Here is a 17,374-nt window from a genome sequence, read left to right as displayed (position 1 = left end):
TCGGCGGAATGTCCAGCTGCGCGATAATCATCACCTGTTGTGACCGGGGTGGGGACTTCAACTGTAAATGTGTGTGGGAACGGGCCTGTAGGGGAGATTCAGAGGATGTCCTTCCATACTTCAAAGCATTACAAGACTGTGTTACCTGCAATAAAATTCATTTAACTGTGTATAAGAGGCCAGGCCTCAGAGATGCGGTTAGAGCACCTCGTGACGATACTTGCTGTCCGAACTGATGTGTTCTCCTCCGGAGAGAATAAAACCTTTGTTTCCTGCCTTCCAGTCTCCAGCGCCTGCCTCTTCATTGGTTAATATCTTGTGGGTTTAAGAGGCGACACCGCCGGGCAATACTTCAGGATCTCTTATTCTGGTTGGTAGCCTGACCTTTTTAACAATTACACCAAGAATTTGGCCTTTGGTGTTCCATTTGGTCAAATAAGGAAGTTGAGCTCAACCGCCCAGTTGTTAGAGATTGTCTCGCTTGCAACCATGGATTGAACATCACGTGGCTATAGTATATAAGAGATACCACTTCGGCTCTGGCTGTGCACACTTGTTTGAGAACCCAGAAAGTATCACCAAGAAAGACAAAAGCTGGACCCAGGAATACTTTTCTTCACACAGACAAGCCTCTAGGGAGGCTGTGGAAGTGGTGAAGTTGGCTGTTAGAGATTATTGTTTGGTTCAGATGACAGCCGGGATTGCCACATACCTATAATTTGTGCAGAACATGTATGAATGCAAATTACTGACTCAGTTTAGGTTAAGAGCGAAACACTGGATATTGTGTTTTCCCTTAGGACAATACTCTCCAAACAATATCTCTACTTGCCCATGTGATGAGCAATCAAACCAGACCTTATTGTACTTTATTTTCTTTTGTAATTTCTATGGCCCACATGCATCATTGTTGCCGTTTGCGATTCCTAAATTGCGAAAATTAAGGAATCGCAATTTAGAAATCGCAAATGGCAATGCATGAAAAATTCGCTTTTTTTTGGGCGATTCAGTATTTTTCCTTAATTGCGATTCACAATTTGCGAATCGCAATTAAGGAAAACCTTCCCATTGATTCCTATGGGCCAAAAGGCCCATAGGAATGAATGGGAAGGCATTCACATTTTGCTAATTTCATTTTGTGAATCGCAAAATGTGAATGCAATTTCAAGGGTGCAGGGGGGTCCAAAGAACCCCTCCCTGCACCCCTGAAATGTAACTTTAAGATCCATTTACACACACACATGCCCCAAGGACATGTGTGTGTGTAAATTAAAAGTTTCAAATATGTAACTTGTGCATGTTTGAAAGTTTTCGGTAAATTAGCATGAAGTTCAACTTCATACTAATTTACCCCTTCCAAATTGCGAATTCGTAATTTAAAAATAATCAGTCAGGTTTTATCAAAAGAACATGTGTAAAGAATTAAGAGGTACCAAAACAGTTGAATAAGAAGAAAACACAACATGATGAGATATATGATAAAAAAAACCAATAAATCACAGTTTTATACTTAGCCCAACAAATCATTACAATCTACTGTAGCTCAGGGATTTGGATTAGCCACAGCATGCAACTTGAACATGGCTATAAGGGCACTCTTGGGGCAAACAGCTCTGGCAGGGAGCAAGTTACACAGACCAATAAGCTTCAGTTGAACAGTTACCTCAGAAGGAAAGCAGTCTCCAGTCCAGTTCCGAGGTCTATGGGCGAACCGCTATAGGAATCAATGGAGTGGTCCTGATGCAAGGGATGCAGGATGCTGAAGATGCTGAGCTGGTGTCGAGGGTCTTCCCTTGGCCACCCCTTGATCCACGAACACAGAGGAGCGATTTTTAGCTTCAGAGGTCGATGGCCCGCGAAATCCATGTGAATTCCTGCACAAAATCAGTTGTCACTGGTCTACTGCCCTCAGGGTCAAGCAAAACCACTAGTTTCCATTAACTTTGCAGTAACTTCCTTGCTAGGTGACAAAACTGCACTTGAATGACTCTCCAGGTCCAGCAGACTTGGATGCAACTTTTTAGGGTTGGGAACTCGGTCACCCAGACTGCACCTCAGTGTACAGCAGCGATCGGACTTCTTGGTGCTTGGCTGTCAAAGGAATGAGATTCTCAGTTTTTAAGGCACTGTGGCTGTAACAGGAGTCACCTTCTCTGTCTGACCCTCAAGGAAAACTTTTCCTCGATCAGGACACCACAAACACAGTCCTTTCTTCGCTAGCCCAAGAAGAAGCCGGTGCAGTCCAGTCTTTGCGCAGTCTCTCTTTGCTGGGTCCAGGGAACAGCTGGGCAGTTCTTCTTCAGTCCTGTCTCCAGTCCAGATGTGCTCTGAGGTCTGGGTGCCAGGAGTGTCACTGTTATGCTGTTTCTTGCCCTCAGAGGATGTGATGGCTAATAGCCAGTAGACTACCAGGCCCACTCCTGACTGATGTTAACCTCCAGCGAAGTATGGCATCTAGCTAGCCAGATTGCACCATTGTTTCCACTTTCACCATGGCAGAATCCTTCCCTTGGTGTGTGGGGCTGCCAGGCCCATTAAAGACACAATTAACAAAGGTCCAAGGGGAAACAAAGATTAAGGACCAAGTAGTATCATATTCCCCAACCACAGTATGGCAAAACAAAAATAGAAACTACTGGTCAACTTAGATGCAACCAAAAACTAGATGTGTAGCAGCTGAACATGTGTTATAGCAGCTGAACGTGTGTTGTGCAGGAAAAGAAACCCATCAGCCCACCAAATGGCTGATCATCATCATCTGGGATTTATAAGACTGGTATCTGATAGGCATCTCACATTGTATTATCGTGAGCTGTTCTACCATAAAACCACCAGTGATGGAACAGGCCATGAATTTGTGTTCTGTGGTGCTGAAAAATAATTTTGCAGTGATATACTAAGTGTGAAAATAGGTCATAAGTGCAGATCAAAATTGGCTATTATGACACCAACGATAGATTTCTCAGAGGATTATCATAATGCCAAAGTTGAAAAACAGCGTGTTGATAGTTTGACAAAGTTAACTATCGTCACTTGACTAGGAAGGTTGATATGTTTCAGCCAGTATAGGTCGAAAGATAGACCGGTGGCTTTCTTCAGGACCAGGGACTACACTACTGCAAAAAGGTGAAAAGAAATAATAAACAATGTGATACGTCCTACCATGTATTCAATTCCAATGTGTAGGACAAAAGTCTTAAGAAATTGATTCTTTCCTGAAAAATAGAAACATATATACACACGGACATCAGGTCAAACAAAACTACAGATACAGATGTGTTGGCCGCATATACTCTTTTAATTTTCATACCAATAATCTTAAAAGTATTCACTTAAACAGATACAAGTACTAGAAGTATCTTAATTAGACTCACCCAATGTTTCTTGGGAGTAAACCTCACCTCTCCTGGCAACCGCTCAGGTGATGAGGCCCAGCTCTCTAGGTGGATATAAATGGCAAAGGACAAGTACATTATCCCTCCATTGCTTACCACTAATTAAAACCTTGGTAGTACCAGTAGCACAAAAAGATAGCAGTCAAGAGCAGGCTCTCGCAATAAACTGATGCGCCAGAAGCTCCTATACACACACTATTAGTCAGAGTATGGAGATAAGTTAAGTGTGTAATAATTCGTTTTTGTGTAAAGTAAAAAACGGAGGTTTAATGTTGAACTCCCTGGGGTTGATTATGCCCTAAGAAGTTAGTAAACTCATAGGTCTTAGCAAATAGTTATAGCAGTACAGCGTCGCAGTATTCGTTACAGCCAAGGCAGACCATGCCATGTTTCTGAAAAGTGGCTTCTCACTGCCGACTTTTACTTCAATGCAACAGCGAGAGAGACATGAAAGCCAGGCCAAACAAAGCATCCAGATTGATAGTCTCCGCTCTATCATATAGCTCCATGTCAGAGAAACAGGACGTCCTGTCCAAATGGTCGCCGGCGTGCATCACCGTCCTACCTGTCCGTCGGTACCCCAAACTACTCCTGAGCTGAGGGGGAGGTACCAGACGGAACAGGAAGGCTGAAAAATACACGCCTGCAGAAAGTAATTGGCGGACCAGAGAGGAAACCCACTCGCAACAGGAAACGCAACAAAGGCGCTTCCTGTTGTATTCGCACATGCGCAGTATGGTTGTATGTTTTTTCAACAAACTCCGTTGTAACGCATGCCTTTACCACGCATGCGTTACAACGGAATACTATTTACACGCCTATCTTTTTCCACGTATTTTAGCGTGGTGACGTCATAAGTAAAAAAAAAACGGCCGTTTCCTTCCTCTGCGATGCCGATTATCACGTCTAAAGGTGAGTGTTTTTTTTTGGGGGGAAGCCCCCCAACCCCCCTTTTTTATATGTACCCTTTACCACACATGCCTTTACTACGTACCTCGTAGTAAAAGTATGCGTGGTAAAGGCTGTCGTTGTAACCACGCATGCGTTTTAATGCATGCGTGGTTAAAGTTTTCGTTGAAACGGCCTCGTTGTAGTGGCCGTTTCCCGCGCAGTATATGAGATTCATCGGAGAAAACTCCCGTGCCTGCGCAGTGCCAATGCGGACCTGAAAGGAAACCGCAACAGATGTTTCTTTTCCTGCATAACACACGTTCAGCTGCTATAACACACGTTCAGCTGCCAGATCCATCCCAGAGGTGTGGCTATCTGGGGGATACACGCTCACAGAAAAAACAGTTAGGCAAGAGCTTCCACCACTTGAGGTGCCATTCTGTGTGCCAAATGCAAGAGGGACTTTCTCATGTGTGACTACCATTCCCATTCAAAAGCAGCTTCCCCTTTGAAACTTGCCTTTTGTGATCACACTCTGCTTGGCCATTCTACCGGGAAGAAAGCCGTCTTAACAACCACAGATTGCGTGAAGCCGTAAATGGTCACTGGAAACTTTGGGTAACAAAGTGGCAATTTTTTTAATTCAACTTGAGCCAAAAGTCGGGTTTAATGCAACAATTATTTTGAGTTCCCTGAAGTACCATACTTAGTAGTCCCATGCAGAGGTTAACGCTTCTGAGTTGTCAGCTTGTAACTCTGTACTCACCAATGCGGCTACCAGCCCTTTTCTCAGTAAAAATGAAAATGTGGAATGCTTACTTTCAGGTCATGTAAAATTTATGAAAACACATAGATATACTTCTTTTTAATATAATGCATTCAGCCTTTAGGGCTCAGTAGGTCTGCCTTAGAGGTGACTTATAAATATTAAAAATGAGCGCTTCCATTACTATAAATGGCAGAGTTGAGTTAGCAGTATAAATATTGCTTCGCCAGCCAGAAATGGCAGGCTGTGAGTCATGATTTGCTTTGTCACACACATGGTGGCACAGTAAGTGCTGCAATCCAAAGTGGACACTTTAACTTACTGGGTTACACTGATACTAGAATACTAGGGAATTATAAATAAGTTAACTTATGCCAATTGTGGGTGAGCCAGTTAGACATACCATTGTGTACCTTCAGAGTTGAAAAACCAGCAGCATCAGCCCAAACATTAGTGGGGGTCATGCAAATAGAGGCATTTCCATTCAGGTAGACTAGTCGAAATACTGCATATGGGTCATTCAGGCATGGCCTGACCGAAAAGCGATCGAGTTAAAGGTCTTGGTGGCCAAAGATAGATCAGCAGTTGTGGAATGCCAGAAAATTATGTAAAGTGAGTGTTGTGAGCGACAAGGTGCCTAGGGTGGAGATTGGCTCTTTTGAGAAGGTGTAGCAGCATATTGCCTTAGATATTGTGAGTGTAGTGGAGCATTTGCGTAATCACAATGCTGTTTTATTGACTTATTTGTCTCAATGAGTGGAAATGGAGTTAATTGACAGGGTGGACACCTGTTATGCTGTAAAGGTGTTGAAGGCGCTTTTTCTGAAGGGAGGCCTTTTAGAGGTGTTCATTGTAGTGTTTAGGTATGTTGAGGTGTAATTATAAAGTTTTATGCATGCCAAGTGATTGAGGATTGGTTTACTACTATGCATATGTATGTATGATGCAGTATTTATTAAGCGCAAACCTAGCCAACGGTAGTGGAGCGGTGTACAGGGTGAAAGCCAAGGACACGGTCAGTAACAGGTTAGAGGGCTAGCTGATTTGTGGTTATGTCACTGCATTGTGAAATAGTGTACTTTAAAGAGGTGACTCATCAATGGCAGGCTTGGTAGGGTCAATATAATAATTTTGCGGAATTTACCATATTCACAAAGGAGTAGATTGTGTTAGAGAATGAAGTGGGGGAAGTGGGTGTAGACTGCAGACCACATGATGTTGTGACAGGTCACACAACTTTTTGTCTGATGAAAGGGAGGAATGTTGAGATGAAGTTATGTTCAGGATGTCTGGGTTGTGAAGGTATTCATGGGTATTTAGAGAAAGTAAGTTGAGAGTGTGTCAATTGAAGTATCGGGAGAGTTATGGAAGAAGGCATGCAGGAAAGTAAAGTGTGAAGCTAGAGATTTGGTGCTTGTCAAAACAGCTTGGTTTGTCCAGAAGAGTAAACTGAAGTGGATTCTTATTTCTCTGAAGAGGTCAGCATTGACGTGAAATGTGCTGACAACATGGTTGTGTTTGGTGTGTGAGTCTGCAAAAGCATCAACGTGGTGGGCACTGACTCTGGGTTGTTACAATGTTTTGGTGGTGTAATTGTGTCTATGTTGTGTGGAAATGGGGGTTGTGTTGTTATATTTTCTTCATTATGGGGTCATTTGGCTGATTAGATAAATAGTTGTAGAATTTTGCATGCCATTCTGTTGTGATGGGTTTTAGGACTAGCAGCTAGGCTGTGCTCTTCCTTAGATTACCTCTTGTGTGGGGTCTAGAAATAAACAAGAAGTCCAACTGCTAATAGCAGCATTATTCTTTTGAACAAACAACAAGGACTCCTTCTGAGATGATCCCTGGGAGGTAATTCAGCAGGTGGTACATTGTAGTACAAGGAGGTACTCTAAGGGGCCCATTAGGATGTCGGGCGGATTGCTCCCGCCAGGCTGGCGGTAGCCACCACCAGCCTGGCGGGGGCAATCCGGCCGACATCCTCACTTGTTTCCCCCGCCATATTAGTAAGGAGGGGGGGACCTCGGCGGACGGAAAGACCGTCTGCCGCTTTTCCGCCCCGGTCGCCTTGCGGCCGGGGCGGAAAAGGAATAATATGGTGGCGTGTCTATCAGACACCGCCAGCCATATTATGGTGGGCATTTTACAATGCCTTTCCGTGGCAGCAATGCGTTTTTCATGGTTTTCTTTTGGTACGAAATGCAACTTTGCATTGAAAATTGCGAGGACACCTTTTACACTAAAATATTGTGGTAAAAGACAGATTTGTATTTTGCACAAATTTACAGAAATGTTACTGAACTAAGCAGAGCAAATTACTAAATTTCACATACGTTTATCTATCATCTGCACCCAATTTAAACAAGGTAACTGCAAATTCATGAGACTTGGGCTTAGACATCTGAGAGAATAGAGGATTGGCTGGCTAGCAGCACTCTTATTAAGATTATCTTTGGCCTGGCTATTTAGCTCTATTGGGGTTAGACACATAGCTATAAAGACTGCCTGTTCAATGACAGCTCATACAGCCAACTCCTTACGATGATAATGGTGAGGATTTGATAGTGAATAATTAGTCTATTAGGAAGAATTGGAGGTGCTCAATGAAATTACCAATATGTGATACAATAATCTTCGCCCTAAAATACATAATGAAAATCTAGGTTGTTGATATTTATATATATATTTTTTTTAGGTAGATTATTGCCCTCCTTATACTTTAATTAACGTGAACACTCTAACTAAATTTAGGAGCTTAGAGTTGAGCAAACCTGATATCAGTCTTGACTGTTTTTGTTGGGTAAAACTTTGCATTGTGGATTTTTCAATCAAAGTTAAGTTACAAGGGTAGGACCACTCACGGAAGGTATATGTTATGAAGATTTGTATCTGACAACCAAATTATTTGCCGTAGATCTATACAAAGATGTACATCACTCTCACTTTACCCAATTAGAGAGAGCAAAGAGGTCTGAAAGTGGTTTTAGATCCCAGTTACCTGGATCAAGTTTTGCTTACAGGTGACTTGACTGAAAAAGGCATGATTTTCATTAAATGTTTAGGGATGAAAAGGGTTGGCTTAAAGTTTGTTTTTTTACATCAGATAGAGCAGAAGGTAGGGTCATTGCCCAAGGCATATGGTGAAAAATTTACCTTTGGTGTTGAGTTTAACTTTCACATCGTTCTTTTGATTTCATAATAAACAAGTCCACAGTCAAAGCCTCAATTTAAAAAGAAGAAGGTGGATGGGATTAAAGCCAAGCGTGCCACAGAAATTGAGGACATAGCTTCTGAATTGAGAGTGGGTTCTGACCATGCTGGGCAGCATGGCAGAAGTCACAATAGTTCACCAGAATCTTATGGAGTGCCTGGTGGCAATAGGAATGAGTGACTACATCCAGGTGGAAACACCGGAGCAGAGACTGAGTGTCCCTAGTCAATTATATGAATTGCAACTCCAGATAGAAGGGAATATACAGCATACTATCTATGTTCTCTTTTGGGAGAACTTCTCATTTGGGTACGATATTCTTTAGGCTGACAAACATTGAACTTCAGAGTTTGTTAGGGCTTGTCCACATGGAGAAATAGTAATTTTATCAGCTTTTTCCAACCTTATTTCAGAATCTATTAAACACACATACAACAAGGAGTGGGCCCTAGCGAAAGCTCTGGTCTTATACCGCAACCAGGGGAATGGGGATGAAGGATCCCCTTACCTCAAAGTACCAGTGAGGTTCAGCCCACAACCACAAAAACTATGTCTCCATTAAACATGAGGTTGCACCTCACCAATGATTAATTCCATGCTTACAGCCATGAAACCAGACCATTCACATAATTTAGTGCTAGATTACAGACACTTGAACCCTGTTACATCCACATTTGCTGTACAAAATGTGCAGAGTGTGGCACTATCAAACACTAGTGAGAAAAATACAAACCAACATTGGACATTTCAAATGGGTGTTTCTACCAAAATGGAGCACCTGAAAGCAAGTACTTAACCGCATTAAGTGCTCTCAGTTCTCAAAAACGGTTCTGGACTGTTTTCTGCCCTGGTCTCAGAACTATTACAAGAATTTGATGACCAACCCTTGTCCTATGTTGATGACATATACCTAACAGATGATGACTTCACAGCTCACCTGACCATAGTAGCTCGCATAAATCTAGGATTCTCTCACATGGGCTACAAATTAAGCTTGAAAAAATCAAAGATTGCCTATCTCAGTGTCCTATTATTGAAATATGAGCTGTCAAGTGAAGGCAAACGCCTGGCGACAGAAGTGTGTGCTTCTACAACCTCCAAACACAGTGAGAAAACTCCCATCAATATTGAGTTTTCTAAATTTTGGCAGAACCTACATATCAGATTATGCACAACTGGAAAAACTGTTTTACGACCTGATTCATCCAGACATTTCAAGTACACATTGGACATCTTAACACAGACAGATTTTACATTCAGCACAAGTTGACATGTTAACTTCGAAACACTTACACACACTTGTCAACACTACAAAAGGGTTAATCCACATAACTGTGGGTGCATCAGGATGCACCAATGTCACATTCAGTGAAAGAGACACTGTACCAATTGCATATAAACTGCATTTATATACCCAAGCAGAAATGTGTTTTACACTGACAGAAACAATCCTGATGGTGGTACAGAGAACTGTAGTGAAAGAAAGATCATTGGCTCAGGGAAAACAAATTATCATCATTATTTCTATTCCAGCCTTAGAGTCTGCCACAAAGGCCCGCATTTCAAACACAAAAGCATTACATCCAAGATGGATACAATGGTCCAACTTACTCACAGCAACAGATGTAGATTACATATTTAACTTTACACTACAAACACAAGCATATCTTCAATATGAAGATGAATAGCCTTTACCAAATGAGATAATGCCTCTAGATCAGTAGGCTTTTATTATCTATACTGGTGGTTCCTGCTCAGCCTGCAGTAGGGACAAAACAGCAATACTCTTCCGCGGCAGTAAAGGGTTATATGATGGGTGGAGAGTTCCAACCTCATAAAACCTACATGCAGTTACTTGGTGATTGCACTGCACAGCTGGCTGAACTGAAAGCTTTAATTCTAGCACTTGAGAATACAGATGCTGAATTTCCTACACTAATAGCGTATAATTCATAATATTGTGTCCAGTCTTACAATGAGTATTTTTCACTACTAGAGCCAGAATGGATTCAGATATTTGAAAGGGTACACAATAAAGCGTTAGATACTTTGGAGACAGGTGGACAAAGTTAAAGTGCATTTGTCATGGGCTCATGTTATTCACAGACTGAGCCCCCAACGTGTAGCAATACCCATTGCAGGGAATCCAATGGCTGACTAAGCGGCAAAAGCAACAGTGCAAAGTGCTGCAGTCACTGCAATGATTCATTCCAGTACGAGAATAGATGAAGGCATCATGACGGCTGTCAATGCTGAGCGCAATGGTACTCATCTACCAAATGATTTCCCACTAAAATACTCCTACAAGTTAAGTGCACAGAACATTCTTTTTGATCGTATTTCCTGTGTGGATGATAGAGTAATAGTAAGGGCATGATGGTCTAGCATCTGCTCACATAGGGGTGACGCCAACAATTTTATTATTGCAGCAATGCGATTGGTGGTCAGGGCTTTACAAATAGGTCAAAGACTATGGGCCATATGTATCAAGCTAATTAGCATTCGCAAAGGCCGAAATTCCGTGAATTTCGGCCTTTGCGAATGCTAATTAGATAAATGGTATGTATCAAACATGTTTGATGCAAAATAAGGAATTGCAAAATTTGCTATTCCTTATGTTGCGATTGCACTTAAGGAATCACAAATTTTGCGATTCCTTAAATGCAAGGTATCAAACAAAAAATATTCAAAAATTGCCATTAAGGATTCACAAATTACCACCAACTTCTAGTTGGTGGTAAGTTGCAAATTCTTTTCAAAAAGCTTCTTTACAAAAAAACAAAGGTGCCATATGACGCCCATACATGCCCTTAGGGCATGTATGTGCGCCATATGCCCCCAAATGTCTTTATCAGGGGTGCAGCAGGGTGTTCTTGAGACACCCCTGCACCCTTGAAAAAATTCCTAATTTGCGATTAGCAAATTGCTAATCGCAAATTGCACTTTCATTCCTATGGGCCTCCTGGCCCATGGAAATGAATGGGTAATTTGCGATCAGCAATTTGCTAATCGCAAATTAGGAATACTAAGGAATCGCTATTAAAAAGTGATTTTGTACATACATACCGTTTTGTGAATTCCAAATAGCGATTCCTTAAAATTCGCTATTTGGAATTTGCTAAACGGAAGTATGATACATATGGCCCTATGTCCTTAACCCCTTCCATGCTCATGACGAGCTGAGCTCGTCATGAGTTGCGCCGCTCGCATGCTCATGACGAGCTCAGCTCGTCATGTAACGCGGTATTTCAAAAAAAGCCGTACAGCGCAAAAATTACCGCCGCGCACATGCGGTTAAATGTTAAATTTATCAGTGAATCAAAGTATACACCACAGTTCGTCCACCACAGACACCTCTATTGATCTCAGACAAGCCGCTGGCCTGTGTTTATCTGGACCATTGCAGACCCTTACACTCAGATGGGTCTTACAAATACAACATGTTAGCAGTGGATTTCTGCTCTCGATTCCTATGGGTATGGCCACAGTGATCAGCTGACTTTCAAACTGTTATAAAGGTTTGCAAATCTTTATAAGCACATATGCACTAGCCACATTCCATTCAGACAAGCGTCCGGCGTTCGCCTCTAGAGCTTACAAAGAAACCATGGGAAAATTGGGTGCAACTATGCAGTACTCCTCCCCCTATTATGCTTAGGAAAATGCAGTAGTGGATTAGAAAAAACCTTGACTTAAAGCAGGCTTTAACGGTTAGAGTCTTAGGTTCAGGTCTCAGTTGGGTCACCACCTGTATGGGGTCTAGAGAGCCTTAAACAATCTGCCCAGCAGATCCTTTGGTTGTCTGACTCCCTATGCAGGGCTCAAACAATCATAAAAATGTAACTAGACCTCAGTTCTAGTAACTTGAAACATCTACTTGACCTAACTGTAATGCACTTGACCTCTGTACAAAGGTTACAAATTAACAAGACGTAAAGGCATTTTCATTGTCCATCCACTTTGTGAGCAATAACGATGCCTTTGTATCTTGCTGTCCTGCCACATTTGCTCTGCTTTCAGAGGCAAAGGTCAAAAGTCAGTTCATGTTCCTAGAAAGGTGAGTAGAACCTAAAAATAACTTGTCCTAATTAAATCTGTCTCGCAAATACGAGCGGGTGTGTGGATTTCTTTAGCCCTGTATGAAGTTCTGTTCGAGGTTAAGACGTGGTTCCAGATCTTGACAGTCCCACTATAGTGGCTGCAGAAACACCTTTTGATATCAGTGAACACTTTTACGCCGCCGGTGCGTCACTTTTTGTGACGCACCAGTGGCGTAAAAAATGCGCCTTGTTGCGCCATATGTACAAAGTGACGCATCTAGGTAGATGCATCATTTTGTAAACCCCTGTGCAACATTATACCTGCGCCAGGTATAATGTATCCAAGGGGGGCGTATTAACGCAAGGAAGGGTCGTAGAAGTGACGCAGTGAAATCTATGAGATTTCACTGCGTCACTTTTAGGACGCCGTTGGGTCAAAATCTTACGCCTGCCTCACAGCAGGCGTAAGACTGATGCAGGCCCTTTCACATGGGGCTCGCCCCATGTGAAAGGACGCATTGCTGGAGTTGCTTCACTTTTGTGACACACTCCAGCAATGCGTCACTTTTGCGCTTACGGATACGTCAGAAATACTCCTTGCGACATGATGATTCATACATTAAATATGACGCTTATATACAAAACCCAAGGAGTATCTTATTTCATCAATGTAATAATTCAATAGTCACATGTAGACATAATCAATCCAAACAGCACAAACTCTTCACTGCAGGCTAGCTTCTTGTTTCTTTTTTATTTTCACAATTCAGGTGATTTCTTCAATGATGTTTCAAAACAGTATCCATACAGTTCAAATAATGGTCAAATACAACCACAGTTCAAATGATGATCCAAATACAGCCAGTTCAAAATGATGATCAAAATACAGCAAATACAGCCTACGCGTTTCGTCCCCCATGGTACATCATCAGGGCTGTAGAAAGTAAAGAAAAAAACAAAATAACTAACAATTCATAAATAATAAATACATACAACAATGGCTAATCATGCCTTGCCTATATAACAATCTGAAGCAATTCCTGCCTATGAAACATCTTACCAACCATTGTTATCTGAAACCAGCAGATTTTTGTCGACTGGTTATCGAGCGGGTCGCCCGAAGGAGGAAGATGCGGTAGAATCAGATCATTTTTTCACGAAGGTGGGTAATAGCAGACTTATACTTGCGTAGTTGACTAGTATTTTTAGAATTGATGTTACACAGTCTTTTCAGAGGGACTAGTAATTTAAAATGTCTCCGGTTTTGCTTTATTTCTACTTTTAGGAATATTGGATTCAGAAATATTTTGCAGAGGAAAGCGAGGGTATTTGACATAGCAAAGAATTGGCAAGTTGACCTAAGTAGCAAGATTGGGGAAATCATAGAGGTAGGAGTTGGGAATTTGAATGTTTGAAACATAGAATCAACTATTTGGAAAAAAAAACATGAGGTTACTAAGATTATTCGTGTCTTTTGCCTAAACATTACTAATAGTTGGTTAGGACCTCGAAATCCTAGCAATAATATATGCCGGTACTTTTTGGAAATGTTAAAATGTTACCATAAAAGAGTAATGTTTGGAATAGTTTTTATACATAGGAATTTGAGATATTAAGGGCATATTTTGTTCTTGGCCTACCTCATTTGTTTACATTTTTCTCTTTCGTATTTCTAGATTAAATTGCTTACATAGAGATCACCATCAATAATTGGGAGATCCTTCTACCGTATCTAAGAAAACCTTTTGATTCGTATTAAACTTTATGATTAGGTAAGCGAGCGCTAGTGTTCACATTATTTACAGGGAAAGTGTGATAGTGATTAGTCACTTAGCCCATGGATATAAATATCTGAGACACTAAATGGATTATATTATTATAAAATTTAGATTCACCTCTATGAGTTGGTACAAGGGAAGTGGCAGGACAACAAGGACTGTTTGAACCAAGAAGACAAATTAGCCTTCAATTTTTATAAAGGTGAGGACATAATGGGGGTGCCAGTTTTCCTATAATATAAACATGATGTCGAATGGTGATATGAATTCTTGTGTGGTTTAATATTCTGGTTGATACTATGACAACAATGGTATCAACTTTAAATAATCCCTCCTATGTTGAGATGTTCTGTTGTGGGTTCTCAATATGATAACAATGGTTGGTAAGATGTTTCATAGGCAGGAATTGCTTCAGATTGTTAAATAGGCAGGGCATGATGAGCCATTGTTGTATGTATTTATTATTTATGAATTGTTAGTTATTTTGTTTTTTTCTTTACTTTCTACAGCCCTGATTATGTCCCATGGGGGACGAAACGCGTAGGCTGTATTGGCTGTATTTTGATCATCATTTTGAACTGGCTGTATTTGGATCATCATTTGAACTGTGGTTGTATTTGACCATTATTTGAACTGTATGGATACTGTTTTGAAACATCATTGAAGAAATCACCTGAATTATGAAAATAAAAAAGAAACAAGAAGCTAGCCTGCAGTGAAGAGTTTGTGCTGTTTGGATTGATTATGTCTACATGTGACAATTGAATTATTACATTGATGAAATAAGATACTCCTTGGGTTTTGTATATAATTCTCATTTTCAGTGGCTTTTGCGGTGGGCCATTCCAAGTTGAGTGTCTGAATAACTGTTAGTAGATAGCATTAGGCATCTTTTTGATTTCTCACAGTGTTCAAAGTAGATGACTCTCATCGCTTAGTGTTGTTGTATTAAATATGACGCATCAGGAATGTCGCAAGGAGTGCGCACTGAGAAGTGACGCATCGCTGCTTTCACGCAGCGATGCGTCATTTCTCATAAATGAGGCCCAATATTTGTAGGTGGCACAAGAGCTGAAAAGGAATGGACCTTCTTTGTGTATCGCCACAGACAATCACATCGGTATCTGAAGCTAACGCTATCTTCTCGAGTGACTGGAGAAGAACATAAAAGAGGACCTCACGCAATCATCGAAGCTTGGCTTACTTACGAGTTCAAGTTTGGACCACGCCCTGCTGCTTGATTTGTAGACCTGCGATCCTGTTCCTTATTAGGGTATTTCTAGGTTCAAGATACAAGCTCTCGGGAAGCCTTTGTCCTCAATGACAAGTTGTCCTATTGTTTACCCAGATGAAATACCCCTATCTTTCATTTTCTTTGGTGAGAGGTTATTCGGAACCTTGTACTTCGCGTCTCCACACGCTGAAGTGCAAGTCTGTTAACTTCCCTTTTTCTGCCCGGTCGGACGCTCTTAGTTTGAGCCAGCAGTCGGCACACCCCCGCGCAATTTCCTTTTGTTCTGCGAGTCAGTTCCTCTCAGAATGAGCACGGCTGTGGCTGACAGAAGCTACAGTTATGTTTTGGAAATAGCATTCACCTAATTCAAGGTCAGCGCACTGAGGAACAATTATTTTCCTTCATAACACGCTTCTGAAGAGACAATCCATATTCTTGTGATATACTATGACTGCTTATCTGCGAGTTGGGAGTGCATTTCAACTTCTTACTTGGGAGAGTTTATATATATACTGTGAGTATGTGGGCATACACAAAGAATGTATGGTGGAGGAAGATAAGACTGCTAGTTAAAACCTGTTTTTTTATTATTAGGAGTTCATTAATGTTTCTTTTTCTTCTCCATTCTTTTCAATTTTATCCTTATGCAGTGTTCGATTTACAGTAGTGATGAACCCTTGCAGTGCAGAGAGTGTTGCAGTCGCCTCCTTCCTCTGGTGCTCCATTCCTCTGTCTCTTTTCTCCCGAGAGGGAATACCCTTCAATTGAGTTTCACTATATACTCATTTGGGCACTGCCTTTTGGGAGATTAGGGGTCCATCTTCACTTCCGTGGAATCATGCGCTTCTGAAAGTAAGAGTCAAGGCTGATATTTGATTCCAAAGATCGGGGATCGAGTGCAGGAGAAAATAATTGACAAGAAGGAATTCGAGCCATCGTACAGAGTGCCTGTACCTCTCATGGCTGTTGAAGGCACGGAACTGTACTTTTAATGCCTCCTGCGGGTAGTAAACACAAGCAATTTGTGTCTATTGATCTCATCAAATCACATCTTGTGGTTGGTTCTACATAGTAGGCCTTGTGGGCTCAAGGGTAGTTACCTGCCACCTCTCACTGCCTCACTAGAAGTCCCTTTACAAGCTTTGGCCAACGATGAAGCTTCATCTTTTGAGCTGGGGAGAGCCAATACTTAAGTTTCACTACGTCCAGGTACATTGTCAAATACGACTACACCGATTTCACCTCTGCAAGCAGACAATGATGTTGTTTACAACATGCCACCGATGAGTCACCTACCAGTGCTACAAGCTTCACAAGCCTCCCACGTTTGTACAAACAGTCTCTGACTATTTTGTCAACTTTGATGAATTTTATTTGCATTCGTCAGACCCACCTCCACAAACAGGACCACCTGAGCTTTTTATTTGACTCAAAAAGACGTATGTTACCCTCCATGAATATACATTTGGATTACAATTTCAGTACTTTTCCTCTTCATTTAGACTAGTTTTGTGACTGTCTTTTATTTGCTTCTGAACAGACAGCATCATTCTTCATCACACAATGTGCAAAGAGATCTTTCCCTGGTGAACATTTCAGCTGTTCTAGTTCCTGATGGAACTGTTTGGGATAAAGTATGCTGTGATATATGTGTACCAACAGAAGCTCTTAAAGTCCCATACACCTTTCCTATATCCTTAAATAATGTTATCACTCATGTTACTATCTCTGATTATTGGAACATTAACACAGTACATTAAATGGTTGCTTATTTAAAGCATTACAACGTTTTTGATAGTGAAGAAATGTAAGATGGTAGATCTAATTAAGAGGAAATGTTCTGTTTTAAACATTATGGTCACCATTATTTACATAAAGCAAGTAGTCCACGTGCAGTATTCAATTGCACCCATTGAGAACACTGCCCAACAACACCACAGCACAGCTCAAAGTCATTTTCGCAGAAGTTTGCATATTCCAGGTCATTATTCAACAGACCCAGAGTCTTATTATTATAAACTTACACCGCCTAAGCAGAGAAAATATACTCACCAAC

The sequence above is a fragment of the Lissotriton helveticus genome, chromosome 7 (assembly GCF_964261635.1).
Source record: "Lissotriton helveticus chromosome 7, aLisHel1.1, whole genome shotgun sequence".
Classification (NCBI taxonomy): domain Eukaryota; kingdom Metazoa; phylum Chordata; class Amphibia; order Caudata; family Salamandridae; genus Lissotriton; species Lissotriton helveticus.
The sequence above is the reverse complement of the archived record's forward strand: the minus strand, read 5'-3'. Positions refer to the sequence as shown.